Here is a 16,869-nt window from a genome sequence, read left to right on the forward strand (position 1 = left end):
GTGTGTGTGTATGTGTGGTGTGCTTGATTGTATGTCCATGTTTGTGTGTGTTTAGATGCCTGCAGAGGCCAAAAGAAGACATTGGATGTTAACAGGTGAGTGTGAGCCATCTGACATAGGTGCAGGGAACCAAACTTGGATCTCTGGGAAAGTGGCAAGCACTCTTGACTAGTGATTCATTCTTTAGCCTCTTAGGTCTAATTTTCACATGGCTGCACACAATATGCCTGCTCCTGATGAAGGAAGACTGCTGCCTTGTTCTTAGGGAACTGGACAATAGACATCCTTTTAGCAGGTGGGGAATGGATTAGAAAGCAGGTGCTTTGCATGGAAAAAATCTGGCTAGAGAGGCAGGTGGGTCTCCATGAGTTTGAGGCCAGGCTGGCCTATATAGTGACAAGGTCAACCACAGTCACATGATGAAACACTGTCCTAAAAATAGAAATCTCTATCTAGAGGTTGGGACCTACACAGATTGTTGGGCAGGTGCTTCTACTTCTATGGATTATTCAGAAGATTGAGAGAGAAGGATTAATGAAGGCAAGCATAGGGAACAAATGTGTTTATGAGGTGGAGCTCTTAAATATTTCCAGGGTCTGAAAACGTTTGATCCTCAAGAGAATATTCCTCAGTTTGTTGATGAAGAATAGGCTCTAAGTCATCACATGGACAGGAACATTGGACGTCAGTGTTGACCAACCATCTCATGGGCCCAGTGGCTTTAGGTTAAGAGATCAAAAAAGCAGAAGGTAAAATAAAAGTTGGAGAAAGACATTGCGATAGACAAGAGCTTCTCAAAATCAGTCCACATGAGAAGACAGAAATTCTTCAACATCCTTGGTATAAGAGGAGAAAAACAGGGGCTAGGAATCTCGTTCAGGGGTAGAACATTTTCTAAGACACTCAAGGCCCTGTGTTTGGTATTCAGCTTTGTGGTGAGGGGAAGGGTAGGCAGCAAAAAACAGAGGGGTGGAAGGTAAAAGTCCCCAAAAGACCAAAAACGCAATAAAAACGAATCAAACAAACCCAGGGAGACTGAAAACAAAGAGCCGACATGATCCACATTTTGGAGTTCACAGATGACACAGAACTGGAAGAAGAGCTTGAGGGGCAAACAGTTAGCAACTGCTCTCCAGATAACCTTGGTTTAATTTATTGGTAATTTAAAGAAATTAATAGGGATAATAGTTGGATTCTGATGAAAAAACACAGAGTATATAGCATAAGAGTAGGACTGTGACTTTCATTAGAAAGATAACCTGAATTTGGTCACCTCTGTTGAGTTTCTTAGTGACCATTACATAGGTCACAACACTGGCTCTTGTAGTGTCTAATACTGACCATACCGAGGGACAGCAAGAGAGGACAGAATGCATAGATTATCTGCCATAGAGTGGATGCAGTGATTTGTCGCTAGTTCTATCATCAACAGACAGAAAATTATAGTGAGGGTACTAAGCAAATGGAAGCTGGGCACTGGGGTGCCTGAGCTAAAGTGTCGCTTTCTTGAAACCCAGCCTTGAATGGTTTCTTCCTCTGCTTCACAGGTTCTCCTTTCCACGTCACTGCTCTGCTCTTTTTGCTGTAAATCCCTACCCCTACCTGGCAGTTCACACACACAAGCTTTTCACAAACCTTGTTCAAAACTCATCTCCAAAAATGTTCTTTAAATTACCCTAATTATAACCTTCATTTAAACCCACTGTGATGTGTACTTTAATCTTGGACTATGTGAAGACTCGGGAGTGCAACGCTTTGCACTTTGGTGATGGGTCTCTAAAACTGTGTGGTTTTTTTTTTTTGTTTGTTTGTTTTTACTTATTCCAATTCTGTTTCGTTACTCAAAGTGAGAAATTGCCAGCAAGTGCCCTGACGTGTGCACGCACGAATATGCTTGCTGAGATGTCAGGAATGTCTGATTTGATTTGGATCCTATGGATAGGTCTGAATTGATGGATCTGCGATTATACTGATGAATTTGAAATTTTGTGTTTCCTTTGGAGACAAGAAGCAAAAGTTTGAATTTATTTTGATATTTTTCAATCTTTGAAAACATACATTGACTAATACCAAAAAGCAACTTTGACCAAAAGGTTAAAATTGTGAACTTTAAGGCTGAGAACCATTGGGACTAATACAGTGCATTTTTACGAAGATTTAGTTCAACTTGAAATTCACTAAGATGCATAAAGGTTCCATACACAGTAAGACAAGTAGCTAGATGACTGGATCACAGATCTAATCCCGGCATTCAGTCAGCTAAAGTAGAGTCATCATGAACTTCAATTAGCCTGGAATAGAGAGCAAGAGCCTGCCTTAAAAAAAAAATTATGCCAGAAAAAAATATATATGAAAGTCATAGAAAATTACTGAGCTTCTAATAAATAAGGGAATGCAAATTCATCTTCAGTGTTATTGGTGTGTTTTTGAGTCCACAGATTGTTTCATTCTGTTAGTGCTGACACTATTTGTCACTCTCATGCCAACATTTTTCATGGAACCTTCTTATGAACTGACCCCTTGGGTTCCAATAGATTTCATTTTGACAAATGCTGCTTTGTAATGTCACGGAAAATATTTCCCCTGGAAAAAAAACCACTTTGTTTACTCCATTCATAAAAGGCTTTGGCAGGGCTTGATAAACTCTATTTTTTAAACAACTCTCAAATAACACATTCTTTGCTGTAGGCTTGTACATTTTATGAGGTGTGTCAAAGATTCTGAGGATTATATTTTAAAAGACTTGTTCAATGGCAACTCAAGAAACTGGCTTGTTTCACCAGCTGTAAATAAAGTAATTTAGGTCTCATTTAGAGTAATATTAGTTTTAATTTTATGAACTTTATTATTAAAAAACAATTTGCAAATAAAATAAACAACACACATAAAAATTATCAGTTCACATTTTAGTGACCTTCTATACAGTTAGAACAGCCATTCTAAAGATACGAATGTTAACATTGAATTTTATAATTTCACCATCTAATTTATATTTTTATCCACTACCAAAACCAAAATCTCCACTGCAGAATTAGAACTAGAACAATTAACTTTATTTCCTCTTTCATAACCTGTGTCTATACCTACATCCAATCCTTCACCTAGAGTAATAATTCTTAAATGATTATTGAGCATAATTTACGTGAAGAGTTATAGATTTTGAATGTACTCCCTGTTTGCAAAAGATTATACAGAGGAATTCTGCAGTGATAGGAATATAGACAATCTTAGACAATGAATAAATGTATCAGTCAAAATTCTTCAGAAAAACAGAACATATAAGATGAATGTGTGTGTAAATGTGCATGCATATGTGAGAATGTGGGTTTGTATGTATGTGCATGCATGTATATGTGAAAATGTGAATGTGTGTGTTGTGAGAGTGTGTGCATGAGTGTTTGTGTATATAGTGTGTGAATGAGTTTGTGTGTGTTTCTGTGTGTGTGTGTATAAACTTTATTAATTCAGCTTACTTCAAAATACTAACAACAGGTAAACCATATCTGATAGTTGCTTGCTCCTTGAGGCTGCATGCTCTCAGAAACTGAAATATTTCCACAGTGGCTTTCTCACACTGGAGAGGTTGAGAACTTGATAATTGCTCAATCCACAGGGCTGAGAGTCCCAGCAGTCCCAATCTGGCACTGAAAACCTAGAGATTTCTTAGAATCACTGGTCCCTGGTTAATAACAATGCCCACAAACACTTGTTCTGATACCTGTGATGCAACCAGTAACAACAGCATCAGGATAAATTAACCTGAAGGGGAAACAGAAGGTCCATCAAGCAAAAGGCACATTGTCTTCCTTCTGCCTGGCCCTTCTCAGCGGTCAGTCAAGAGAAGGTATATGAATGGAAACTGCTCTTTCGTTCCCTGCCGTCCAGACCCAAATAATTACACAGAAACTATATTATTTACAACACTGCTTGGCCAATAGCTTAAGCATATTCCTGGTTAACTCTTATATCTTAAATTAACCAGTTTCTATTAATCTGTGTATCACCATGAGGGTGTGGCCTCCTGGTAAATTCTGGCATCTGTCTCCTTCAGCAGCTACATGGCGCCTCCCTGACTCTGTCTACTTTCTTTCTATATCTCTGGATTTCCTGCCTGACTTTGCTCTGGTAAGTGCTTTATTCATGAACCAATAAAAGCAACACATATACAGCAGGACGTCCCACATCAAAGGTGGCTCTTCTTGCACCCATTAGGACAATTGCTCAACTGACACTTCCTACACAGATGATTCTAACTGGTGGCAAATTGATTTTAAAAACAATCATCACAATTAATCTTACTAATTTTTGCAAACCTTTTGCAAGTTTTTGAACATATGAATGAGGGAGAAGAAATAGCAGGCTGAGAATCATTAAAAGCAAATTAAGACAACATGTTCTTTACAAATGTAAATAAATGTGTGAAAATATGCTGGAAAAGGTCCGTGACATATGCGCTGACTTTTATGGCATGGTGTGGTACTTACAAAACTGTTATCACATCAAAACTTAAAATTAACCAACAACTACACATACAGACTACCACCCAAAGTTTATAAGCTATTGCCTTATTTAGTTGTTATTGAAATGAACTTTTATGTCCTTTTAGCTATCATAAAATACATTGATACTTAACTTCAAGCCCAGAAATTCTGGGAATATTCCTTCCTGTTTCTACTTTATTAGTGTGGGCACTGTTTTGTTTTTATTTAACATTTAGGAACCATCACAAAGGACATATTTTTATTTTACATTTATTTATAGAGGGAGCATGTGTATCAGCATGCACATGGAGGTCACAGCACTATTTATGTGAATTGATTCTCCCCTTTTTCCATATGCGTCCTGTGAATCTAGTTCAGACAGTCAGGTTTGTTGGCAAACCCCTTTAGTCTCTGAACCATCTCTCTGATCCATACAAAGGACATTTTTAATGCCACCTACTAGCAGTATATATTCTCTAACCAGTGTCTAATTTAGCAAAGATATTCTTTCTCTCTATGTAGTGGAGTAGGTCAATTTTTCTTGCTCTATACAATGGTAAGGCATTAATTCTGGAGAAATGTCCTGATGAAATAATCTGATTATATTGACTCTAAATGTAAAGCTTTGGGAATGAGACTATATGAGATAAAAATGTGTAGAATAGTTGTAATAACTTTTACTCCTATAAAAGTTTTCTTATTTCATTATTGGTCATGTACTTTGAGGTTAACTAAGCAACTTCTTTAAGTATCTCTACCTAAAAAAAAAAAAACAGCTAAAATTGTACAGTTATAGAAATGACAGCAAAACCTGTCATTTATGAATGAATAGCATAGGTTTCTGTATTAGCCTTTGCATTGCTGTCACTAAAAATATATGACAAAAATCGATATGGAAGGAAGAGTTTGTTTTGGCTTGTGGTTCCAGAAGTAGGGAGGTGACTGATCACACAAGGAAAAAAAGAAAGCTAACTGGAAGCAGGGCAAGGCTATGAACTCAAAGACTGGGTGCCACTAACACACGTCCTCCCAGACGGCTCTACATCTTAAAATACCATAATGTCCCCACACAGCACAACCAACCGGGGACCAAGTGTCCAAATATCTGGGCCTATGGGAGACATTCTTGTTTAAAGAACCACGGTTTCTAAATGATCTAAATTTAATGACAAGAAAACAGAGGACCTTTTCGTAGGAGGAGGTCTTGCTTATTCATTGCGGCCTCCCAGAACTGAAATAATCACACAGAAATTGTATTAATTAAAACACTGCTTGGACCATTAGCTCTAACTTCTTATTGACTAACTCTTATATCTTAATTTAACCCATTTCTATTAATCTGTGTATCACCACGAGGTTGTGACCTGCCAGCAAAGTTCCAGCACATCTATCTCCAGCAGCGGGTTCATGGCATCTCCTGATTCTGTCCTTCTTTCTCCCAGCATTCAGTTCTGTCTTCCCAAGGCTACCTAATTTCTGCCCTATCAACAGGCCAAGTCAGTTTCTTTATTCATTAATGGTAAGTACAGCACACAAAGGGGACTCCCACATCACCTATCCACGTTGTACAGCGCATGGCTGCTTTTCCTGCAATGTTTTGCCCACTTGTACAGCACATGGCTGCTTTTACCCTGCAATGCTTTGGCCTTTCAAGTCAAGAACAGTATCTTTTTCAAAAATAAAAGTTATGCAGAAACCACTTAATTTTGGTTTAATTCTATTTTACCCAACTCTATCGATGTGTCAGAAATAAGACTCAAGATTTATAACTTAAAATCAGCCCATTTGACATTATCTACAGATCTTAAAACATAGAAAGTTTGCAAAAAAATATTTCTCTAAGCAGTGTCCTAACTGACTTCTGCTTGTATCTTTGTCTCTCTATGATCAATACAGGCCACTATAATTCTTTCAAAATAAGCACAATATCATGTCACTATCCTGCTCATTTCTCTCCTATACCCATTCCAATCAAGTAAAAACCCACTTCTCCAAAAGCAGTTCACAAAGACCCATGGTTTCTCTTGCCCTACTTTTCACTCTGAGTCCATCTCTACTGTGGCTTACTCGTTGTTCTGGCCAATAGCTTTCCTGCTGTCCCCTGAGCAAGCTGGTCTTGCTCCTATCTCTGTGCTGGTCATTGTGCCTCAAAATGACTGCCTCTACATGCTGTTCCCCCTCTCTCTCTTTCAAGTTGTTGCTCATACGGTATCTTTTAAAAAGGTCTTTCAGTCAATTGTTCACAATTACAGCATATTACTACATCCCATTTCTTAGTCTGATTTTTCTGTAGACATTTTCTTTTAGCAAATATATATTGAACTTATTGGGTTGTACAAAGTAATTTCAATTTTGGTTTTGTTCAAATTTCCTGTTAGATATTAGAATACATTCTTAATAAATCAGGTTATGTTATGCATCATTTTAATGAAATTTCCCACCTCATTTTTTTTCACTAATGACTTACTACTTTCTGTTTAGTTTATTTTATATTTGTTTTATACTATGGAAATAATATTAGACAAAAAATATGTTTGAGTGATTTTCTTATCCAAGTTCAAAGTGGCTCACAAACTAGCTGGGACCACTTGAACACCAAGAATACTTTTGGCCCAGGAACTGCTAACAGAGTGCAGTGATGACTCAAGAGGTTTGGCAAAAGTGACAAGAACCTTGATAGGGGGCAATGCAGCCGGCCACTGGAAACTGAAAATGACTGTTGGAGGACAACCATCCAAAGAGATCCTCTTACAACTCCACAAGAGCGCACCAAAAACTCCATGGGTGGCATTCCATTATGCTTATCACTCGAAGCAAAACTGAAAGAGTAAAAATGCCTTTATGTGTGTGCCTTACGAGCTGACCAGATGGTTGTTTAACTGCCCTTGTCTTACTCCAAGCCACAATGAGATACTTTTCTGTGGGATTATCGCATATGACGGCTAGTGGATTTTGTGTGACATCAGATGATGACCAGCTCAGTGGTTGGATTGAGACAAAGCTCTTAAGCCCTTCTTAAAACCACACTGGCACCAGAAAGGGGTCATGGTCACAGTGGTCTAACCCATTACAGTTTTCTAAATACAGTGATGAAACTATGATATCTGAGAAATTAGATCAATACCATTGGTGGGATGCACTGAAAATTGCAATGCCTGCACTGACATTGGTAAACAAAAAGGACCCGTTTCTCCTTGATGCTGTTCAGCCATACGCCACACAAACAAAGCTCCAAAAGTCTAACATATTAGGCTACTGAGTTTTGTGTCACCATATTATATTATATTATATTATATTATATTATATTATATTCATTATATTCATCTGACTTTTATCCATCCAACTGCCACGCCAACAAGTATCCAAGCAACTTTTTGCAGGGAGAATAGTTGTCCAACCAGCAAGATGAATGAAATGCTTTTCAAAAGTTCAATGAATCCTGAAGTATGAATTTTTAATGATACTTGAATAAACAAACTTATCTCATGAGAAAATACATTCATTGTAATGAGTTCTGTTTTTATTAATAAAAATATATCTGAATCTAGTTATAATGGCTAAAATTCAAAGCACTGAACCACAATTTCTTCTCCACCAATCTAGTATTTATTTGCTTATCATCTGTATCCCTCCACTAGTGTATTCAGATTCCACAGGAGAAGCATTCTTTTCTGCCATATCTACAATGCTTTCCTTCTCCCTTGCCAATAATAGAAACTCAAATATTTACTAAAGAAATTACCACTTATACAAATTTTGACTTCATTTCATCAATTTTCAGTAAACATAGTCCTAGAAGTGCTAATGAACATGTGAGCTGCACAATTTGGAGCATCTCGCTTTCCTGTGAATGGTAGTATTTTGGGACACTTAATGTATCAGAGGCACATCTGAACAGAATTGATCACCAGAGTACCACCACGAGTGGGAACTGCATTCCGTGGTGACAGGAGGGACACGGATGCATCTTCATGCTGCAAACAACCTGCAGTTGAAATGGAAATAGCTCTGCAATAAAGTGAATTGCCTCTAGAGCCCAGCATGTGTGAATCTCAAAGATTTAAATTACTATATAAGTCACGTGGTTTAATGGTTGCTAACTTAACTTGGGCCTTCACTCAGGGGAAGCATGCACGTTGAAGGCTGCCATTATCTCTTATGGACTTTAAGCATTTCCTATTTTGTCTTTCCTTGACTTATGCATATTGAAGTAATGGGTATAAATCCATCAGCTACAATAATTAGTCATAAGTAATGGATGTTGGCTTTTTCTACTAATAACAAAATTATCCAATATTCTAGCATCTACGATTATAGAATAAACCTATGAGAGGTCCTGTCCACATGCATGTTTATTTATAACAAATCCCAGAATCCAGTGATGCCCATACTTTAATTGGTGTGCAAATTGATCCAAGATGAATGTTTGGTCAAATCCTAGTTAGTGATGAATAGGGAGATGGATGTCTAAACATCTCACTTTAGCTTAGATTAAATGCTTGATTCTTCCACAAACCTAGCATCCAGTGTGACACATTTGTTTATTCTTTCAATACTTGATTTCTTCCTCTGAAAATATTTAGTGATAACTGCTTATATAAGAAGTGTCTGTAGCTAAAACAGTGAGCATTAAGCAGCATAGCCCTCGCCAGGAGGGAGCTTATATCTAAATGAAGAGGCAGGTATAATGTGATGCAGTTATAGTATCTATCATAAAGGACAAGCAGAAATCAATGCGAAAGTAAGTGCCTGTCTCAGGCCTGATCCAGTCTGGGCTATAAAGAATCATAGCAAGAATGGGTAGGACTTTGTTGGGCAAACAGAAGAGAATAATGTGTACAAGGGTGTCCATCTGAGTTACAAAGCTACATACAATTTTTAAGAAGCTGTTGTATTGTTGTATAAAGAATAGACTGAGGAGGAATAAAATAATTCTTTTAATCTTAGAAGGTCTTTTTAAACTAAGAGCGAGGGGAAGAATTTATGAGACTTTAAGAAATGACAGAATTCCAACTTGTTTTTAAGATAAAAATCACTCAATAGAGTATACAATGCCACTTAGGATATACAATCTCACTAACCAGTATAGCAATTCAGGAGGGCTAGGGTGAAGGCAGAGGGCAGCTAACTGCTTTTGCTCACTTCTAAGTAGGTAAGTAGATAACTCATGATAGTTTGAAATGTGCTTTCCTACGGCTTTCTTTCAAGGAGGTTTGCTTTTCATTCATTAAAGCAAATGGAAGAAGATTAATTGAGATTATCTGAAATAAACTGGCTTGGCTATGATGGTGTTTGGAATATGTTGGTGCTAATGCAGATGGGTAGAATGAAAATATTAAAAAAAACAGAATCAGTAAGTCTTGCTAATTTTTATTAGCTATGGGGTAATATTGAATATTGAATTTGCAAAGTATTTCTGGCAGAAATGGCAATAACAAATACCAAATCTGCAATAAATTAATTTCTATAAGCTTGAAGTATAATAATTGCATTGTATGATATATAATTCAGTGATACACAATTAATTACATAAGAGGCATCATATTGTAACAGGATTTTATTCCTTTTATGGGTGAGAGAGCCTTGATGTACTGTGTTTATATCAGAATTTGATATTTGGTTTGTTTCATATTTGCTTGTTCCTGGAGATTGAACTCAGGTCCTTGTGTATGTGAAGCATGTTTTCCGTCGACCACGCAACTTGTCCAATGCCCAACATCCAAATGTTTAAATAAAATAAACACTCAACACACAACTTTTGCCTTTTGTGAAGTGTATTCAAAGCAAAGTTGAAATGCTCCAAAGAGAAGAGGAAAAATAAAAGAGCTGGGGCATACAGAGAAGTTGATAACGAAAATTAAAGGAAGGATTTTTACAGGGGAAAAACAATTTCATTTTATTGTAAAGACCTAAATGAATAAAAGAAGACTTTGAATGTGAAGATGATTAAAAAGACAAAATCATTAGCTAAAGATATTTACAAGTTTAGACTATTTCATTTTGATTGTAATTTTAATTAGCTGGACACAGGGGGGAGGAAAATGAAAGCCTACATCATCTATTTACTCTTTCAATTGCCTCTACCTTAATTTTCTGCTCTTCAGTTCTTAATTTTCTCTATTTTTGTTCTAAGTAATCTGGTTATCAGGCGAAAGTGATTTCCCCTCAGCCAGGTTTAGCATTCAGTATTTGCATCTGTGAACCAAAAGTTCATTTTATTGCTTTAGTGTTTATTCTTTCAATAGCGAAAACTCTCTCCAGGTAACTTTTTTTTCAGTCCTTTGTCTATGCAGCAGGGTGCTTTGTATACCCCTGACAGTTAGACAGTTAATAACAAAGGCTCCTATTTTTAAAATAATTATGCTCTATTTACACAGTTTCCACAAAATTTACTCATAAAATTTAGAAAGCAACAAAGCTTCAAAAAGCTGTAGGTTTTCTGTTCATTAAAACAATTTTTCTATGTGCAAGTAAGTCGTTTGTTTCTGTTTGAAAAAAAATCAGCCAGAAATTCAGTATTAATCAAGTCCGGGGTTTGCATGTATATGAATAAAATTTTTAAAAATTACATGGACATAGAACAAGGCACATCTGTTTAGAATAACCTACTTTGGAAGGGGTTTGTCTTCAAGATATTATCTGGCTTTTTAGGAGGCTATTTATTTTGCATTTGTTAAAGAAAACAAAATTAGCATAGCTAACCATGTATTACATGTCTCTCATTTGCCCCGTTTCCCAAAAAGAAATTCACTTAAATAATGTGTAGCCTCCCTGTTCAAGTGCCTTGGGGTCGGAAGATGAAAGGCGCTACTTAAGTGGTGACAATTATTGTTATTATTCTGCCATGGATAAAGAGGAACAATTGCCTTTTAAAACTATTGTGGACAATTTCATTTTGCTCCCCCATATCTCAGAAACAGTGTTTGAGCTCTGAACAAGATCCATGCACTTTAAGTAAAACAACATATAGAGTCTTGGCATATGGGAATTGAATACCCTGAAGATCACAGTGGCCAATCATAGTCATCCGGGATGGGGTCATTTAAGGGTCAGCAAGAAAACCCGGCTATGCACCATCAGTGATCTTGTGTGTGAAATTTCAAACTTTATTTTGTGTTTTCTTAAAGCTTTCCTCACCATAACATAGAAACCTTCCTTCCGGTAGATAGCTTTGTGTCCCTTATCGCCGTGGCATGATTTTCATAAGAATGAGCTTCAGGTATTTCCAAACAGGTTGGCACCCTCGGGGGGTTGAGGAGGCAGAAGCGAAATAAGACATCAAAAAGGGAATGGCCGGGGACTTGGAGGTTTAAAAACATGCAGAAAATTAAATACAGCAGCAGAAAGGCTCATTCCCGACTGCCCCCAAGAATGTGATCACTGACACTGGAATCCTTAGGCAGTGTGAACAAGGACTGCTATAAAAATTCCCTTATTGGCAAGTGTTCATATGCGGGGTTCTTGGGTTTATCCTGCATCTGAGGTGACAGGTTGAGGACTCACCCTTTCAGGAATGAATCTCTCTCTGAAGCACAGGGCAACTAAAAGGTCTTCTTTCACGGTGTGCTCTAGGAATGCGCTGCTAATTTGCTAACAGTTTGGGTGTGCAAGCAGGCTGTTGTGCAGTAAGGTGAATGCCACCTGCTGGGTTTCCTACCAGCCGCAATCGCCCACCCTCTGGCTCTCTGGCACCCTTCCTCACTGGTCTAATGCCACTCTCACTGCTTGTTTAGTTGGGTAATCGAGACTCCAGTCAATGCAAGGTCGTACGGCTCCAGTTTCCCCTTAAGACTCCGGGTCCAGTTCTGTTTATGGACTAAGCAAGTGCTCAAGCAATGCCTATTGAGTAAAACAATAAATTAGTGAAGAAATCTAGGAAGGCGCTACTTGTGCATTTTAACTGGGAGGCGGGGAGAGAAGGACAAGTATTCTGGGAGGTTCCTCCAGGTTTGTATGGCAAAGGCTTGCTGTTTACTGGTCTTATGGTAAAGGCTTGGTGTTCGCTGGTGTGCCACTGAAAGACCATGGAAACATTTCAGAGGACCCTACTCACTGGGGAGTTTTCTCACGGACGGTATATTATTCCCCAACCTCTTCTGAACTCTCTGCTGTCCAGCTACTGTGAGCTGAGCACCTCTGTTTTCTACCTTGACACCTTGGCTTCACCTGGCCTCACTGGGACCGAGTGACCGTGGACTGAAACCTCTGAAATGAGCTGGCATAGCCCTTTTATTTTCTTTTTATTTTTTTCCAGTTATTTTTTCTCAGGTATGTAGATGGAAATTTTTCTCCATCCCTTTGGGCCCACTGAACTGGTTTCTCTCCACCTACCAAGTCCCCGTCACCGCTTATGAAATAACCACTTTGAGGTTTATTATCAGTTACAATTGCTAGACTCAGGCTTCTTACTGGCTAGCTCTAACTATAAATTAACCCATTTCTATTAGTTTATAGTTTACCATGAGGCTTGCGGCTTGTAACCTCACATCTTGCTTCCTTGGTGGCTATATGGTGTCTCCCCACTCCGCCTTCTCTCTCTCTCTCTATCTTTGTTTCAAGTTTCTGCCTAGGAATATTCTGCCTGGCCATTGGGTAAACAGCTTTATTCATCAACCAATAAGAGAGACGCGCAGTTACAGCCTAAGGACATCCTACATTCCAGGTATTGTGTCACAAAGATGGGAAGCTGAGTAGCATAAAAAGTGAAGGTCTTGCCAGCAAGACTGAACAGGGAAACAGTCATACCTGTCAATAATGATCAGACTCCTACTATGTGACAGTCCTTGTCCCAAATACTTTAAATGTGATAAAAATTCACCCAGTGAAATGCGTAAGTGGAAAACTACTATTATATTCTATGAAAAATAGGGAAAAGTCCAATAATTTGTCCCAAGTCACTCTCTGGCAAAGCAGGACAGATGACGACAGGCCCCAGCACAGCTGGGCTCCTGATCTGCTGCTCCAGAACCATAGCTGCATGAATGGCACGTGGAGCTGAAGGTTGGAGTGCCTGATGTTGCTAGGCATGCTCCTAATACTGTGGGTGTTTACATGATCTGCAAGGAATGCTGCCCTAAACAGGTCCCCTTGGAAGGAGAAAGCAACTTGGTCTTCATCAGTCATTGGTACCCAAATGATTCTGTTCAACTGAATGAGGATCTGGGAGGACTCGATCAGTGTTTCACATTGAAAACTCTCTGAGAGCTAAAATAAATAAGTAAACAATAAATAAATAAATGGAGAATCCTTTATTAGAAAAATAAATTTGTATGAAAGCAAGTGTTCTGTCTTTGATTTTCCAGCTGTATATTTAAATTTTCTTTTAGGCCTTTAATTTTATGCTGGAAATTTCAGTAAACCACTATAGTATTTATGTATGTTCTAAACTGTAGTATAGAAGGACATGCCACAAAGGAGCTAATTCATCTTTACAGATGCTCATGAATCCATAGAAGAATTTAGTTTAACCAAATCTCTAAGCAGGAGCAATATTGTAAAACTAGAGAATAACAACTTTGCTTGTTAGAAACAAGGAGTCGGGTGCAGAACGCTGCCCGCCCAACAGATATGAACGTTATTACTTTGTAAAGAAATAAAAGAATAATAAGTTTAGAAAATTAACTATCAAATTACATTTTTTTTAAAGAGGGACACTTAAAATGTTGATGAACACATATAAGATGATGACTCAGGGGCACTAAAAGTGGGAAATGGGCGGGTTCTCTGCCATCGCGCGACAAGGGCTGGGGATTCTGCTTTATGGCCGCCGTCATTAAACCGCGGAGTGATGAAGAGGCAGCCGTGCTGCCACCACAGTAAAACCAGCCTTTAAAAAGATGTTTCTAATTAAATCATGAAAAATCAAAAGAGGAAGTGTTCGAGGAGACCATTTTGAAGACCTTAATAATGGTGCTGTCACGCAGAGGGCTTTATTAGATTCGAACTAGCAAAAGCCACTGCTCGTGTGCGAAGTACCACATGTGTGTCACCCTCCCGGAAACCCTTTTCTTTCAGCATAAAAGTTTCCTGTTTCGCTCTTGTTTTCTCCAATAGCTGGATCTTTTGGTTCAGTTAAATTCTAGTTACAGTACTTTGACATTTGATTTCATGCTTTAATTAATCTCTATCCATATATGTCCACAGACTATTTGCTGCCTTTTCTCCGCCCAGCACTTTGCCTTCTACCTGTGTAAAGAAATCATCCAATCAGTTCGACTCTTCCTTTCCAGAATAATGCCACTTAAGTGTTCATTGTTTAATGTTTGGATATACTTTTTAATTAATTCTAATGATTTTCTTCTATATACCTTTGGCTTCAAAGCCAACCAAATTCCTTGTGATTGCTATGTTTTACTTTCTGCTGTTTTTAACCTTAAAGCTCCTTCTAATACTTTTTTCAATGACTTAATCCTCTTCTACTTTCCTCTCCCTCCCACAAGTCCTTTACTTGATGAACGTGAAAATAGACTTTCTGGAGATCCTGTCTTTGTCATTTGAGGTCCAGGTAGTAAGGCAGAGCATATTTCAGGCATACCAAAATATTTTTATATCAAAATTAAAGTTTTCCCTTTGTGAAAGTGGCCTTTTAATCTCTTGATAGTTATTAAAATAAAGTTCTTCTACATATCTAATGAGCAGTAACTGTCTTTAGTAATTTTTTTGTTGCTGAGATAAAAAATACCCTGGTAAAAGCAATTTAAAGTAAAAAGGTTCATTTTGTCCCCCTGCTCAGGGTTGCAGTCCATCAGGTAGGAATTCATAACAGCAGGAACCTGAGCAGGAACAGCTGGCCACATTGCATCCACAGCAAAGAAGCAAAGCGTAGTGCCTGAGCTCTTCTCATTAATCTGGCTCAGAGAATGGTGTCTCCTGCACTGGGTGGGTCTTCGCACCCAACTTGCCCTAGTAAAGACACTCTCCCACTGCCAGCCTCAGAGGTCTGCTTCTCAGGTGATTCTAGATTTTGTTGAGATCAATTATCCCAGTGACCATTAAGACAAACAAACAAAGACAACAAATCCTAGGGATTATTTTTATAGTAAAGCATCCATTTTACCACCCTGCTCTATGGTGGACTGAATGGAAGCATTCTCCGCAGCCTCAGATACCTTTGTTTCTGCTTGGTGGTATTGTTTGGGGAGATGTTACATCCTTTGAAAGAAGCATGCCACTGGGCAGACATAGACGTCATAGCCAGCACACGCTTGCTGTTCACTATCCTTGTTTCATTTTTGCAGTTGAAAATGTTCTCTCTCAGCATCCTGCTCCTGCTGCCATGTCTCTCTCCCACCAAAATGGATTCCTATTCCTCTGGAACTGTAGGCTAAAATAAACCTTCTCTTCCGCAAGTGTCTTTTCATCATGGTGTTTCATCGCAGCCACAGAGAAACAGTGAATAGATTCTCTTGGATTTGACCAAAGGAAAGGACAACAATCCTTGACCCATCCATATTTCTCATATCTAATAACCCCACTCCTTTAGCCAAATCACCTGACCTCAACAACATGATTTATAATTTGAACTATTTCCTCCAAAGATCTCCAGCCACAACCCTTCCAGTCAGCAATTTCTCACTTTGCATGGCCAATGTGACAGACCGTATTTTCTGCTGTACTTAAGATACTGAGAATAGCTAAGAAAAATCCCCAGGACCTTCAGACAGTTAGTACCATCACACATTTATTTACAGCCTGGAATGTTGGAATTTCAGTGCTATACCATAACCTTAATTGTACCCTTTCCTCTGCCCATCCCATCTGAATTTTTCAACATCCTTTATCTTCTGACTTCATCACCAAATAAGCTTGTCATTATTTGACAAGACATTAGCTTTATTCCCCATTTACTTTACCTCCATCACTGGAGGTAAGTATTACTTCTTTGAGATTTAAGAAAAGCAAGGATGAATGGCAGGGGAGATACCATGATAATGTAGGTGGTTTTCCCAGGGTGAGGCTTATTCATCGCACTCTGGATGTGCTGACCCTGAGATTTCCCCAAATGTGGGAAACATGATTGCATAATTTGTGGTAGTGGGGGGGACTTTGCACTCTTCCCTGGATTAAAAAACAATCACAGAGAATCATGAAAGAATAATTTGTATTTTTTCACTTTTCATAAAGTTCATACCTTATAATAAGACAAAGAAGAGGAAAGCGTGCACATTTATTCAACACAACTGTCGTGAATAGGAGCCTTTACAAAGGAAGACCAGAGACTGGTGGGATGACTCAGAAAAAAGGAGCACTTTCTGCTCCTCCAGAGGACCGCAGTTCAAGACCCAGGACTCACATCAGGTGCCTCACAAACTGCCCGTAGCTCCAGTATTGGGAGATCTGATCTCTCCTTCTGGTCTCTACAGGCACCCATAAACATGCCAGACATTTC

The 16,869-nt window shown here is 38.4% G+C and overlaps 1 non-coding gene across 1 annotated transcript; it reads left to right on the forward strand.

Annotated features, from left to right (window-relative positions):
- The first annotated feature begins 16,380 nt into the window (after positions 1 to 16,380).
- Positions 16,381 to 16,541, forward strand: LOC130876660 (U1 spliceosomal RNA). The gene has a single exon (XR_009057317.1). It is a non-coding gene; the product is annotated as a U1 spliceosomal RNA (small nuclear RNA).
- Positions 16,542 to 16,869: the final 328 nt, after the last annotated feature.

This window comes from Chionomys nivalis, chromosome 6 (genome assembly GCF_950005125.1).
Source record: "Chionomys nivalis chromosome 6, mChiNiv1.1, whole genome shotgun sequence".
NCBI classification, from domain to species: Eukaryota; Metazoa; Chordata; class Mammalia; order Rodentia; family Cricetidae; genus Chionomys; species Chionomys nivalis.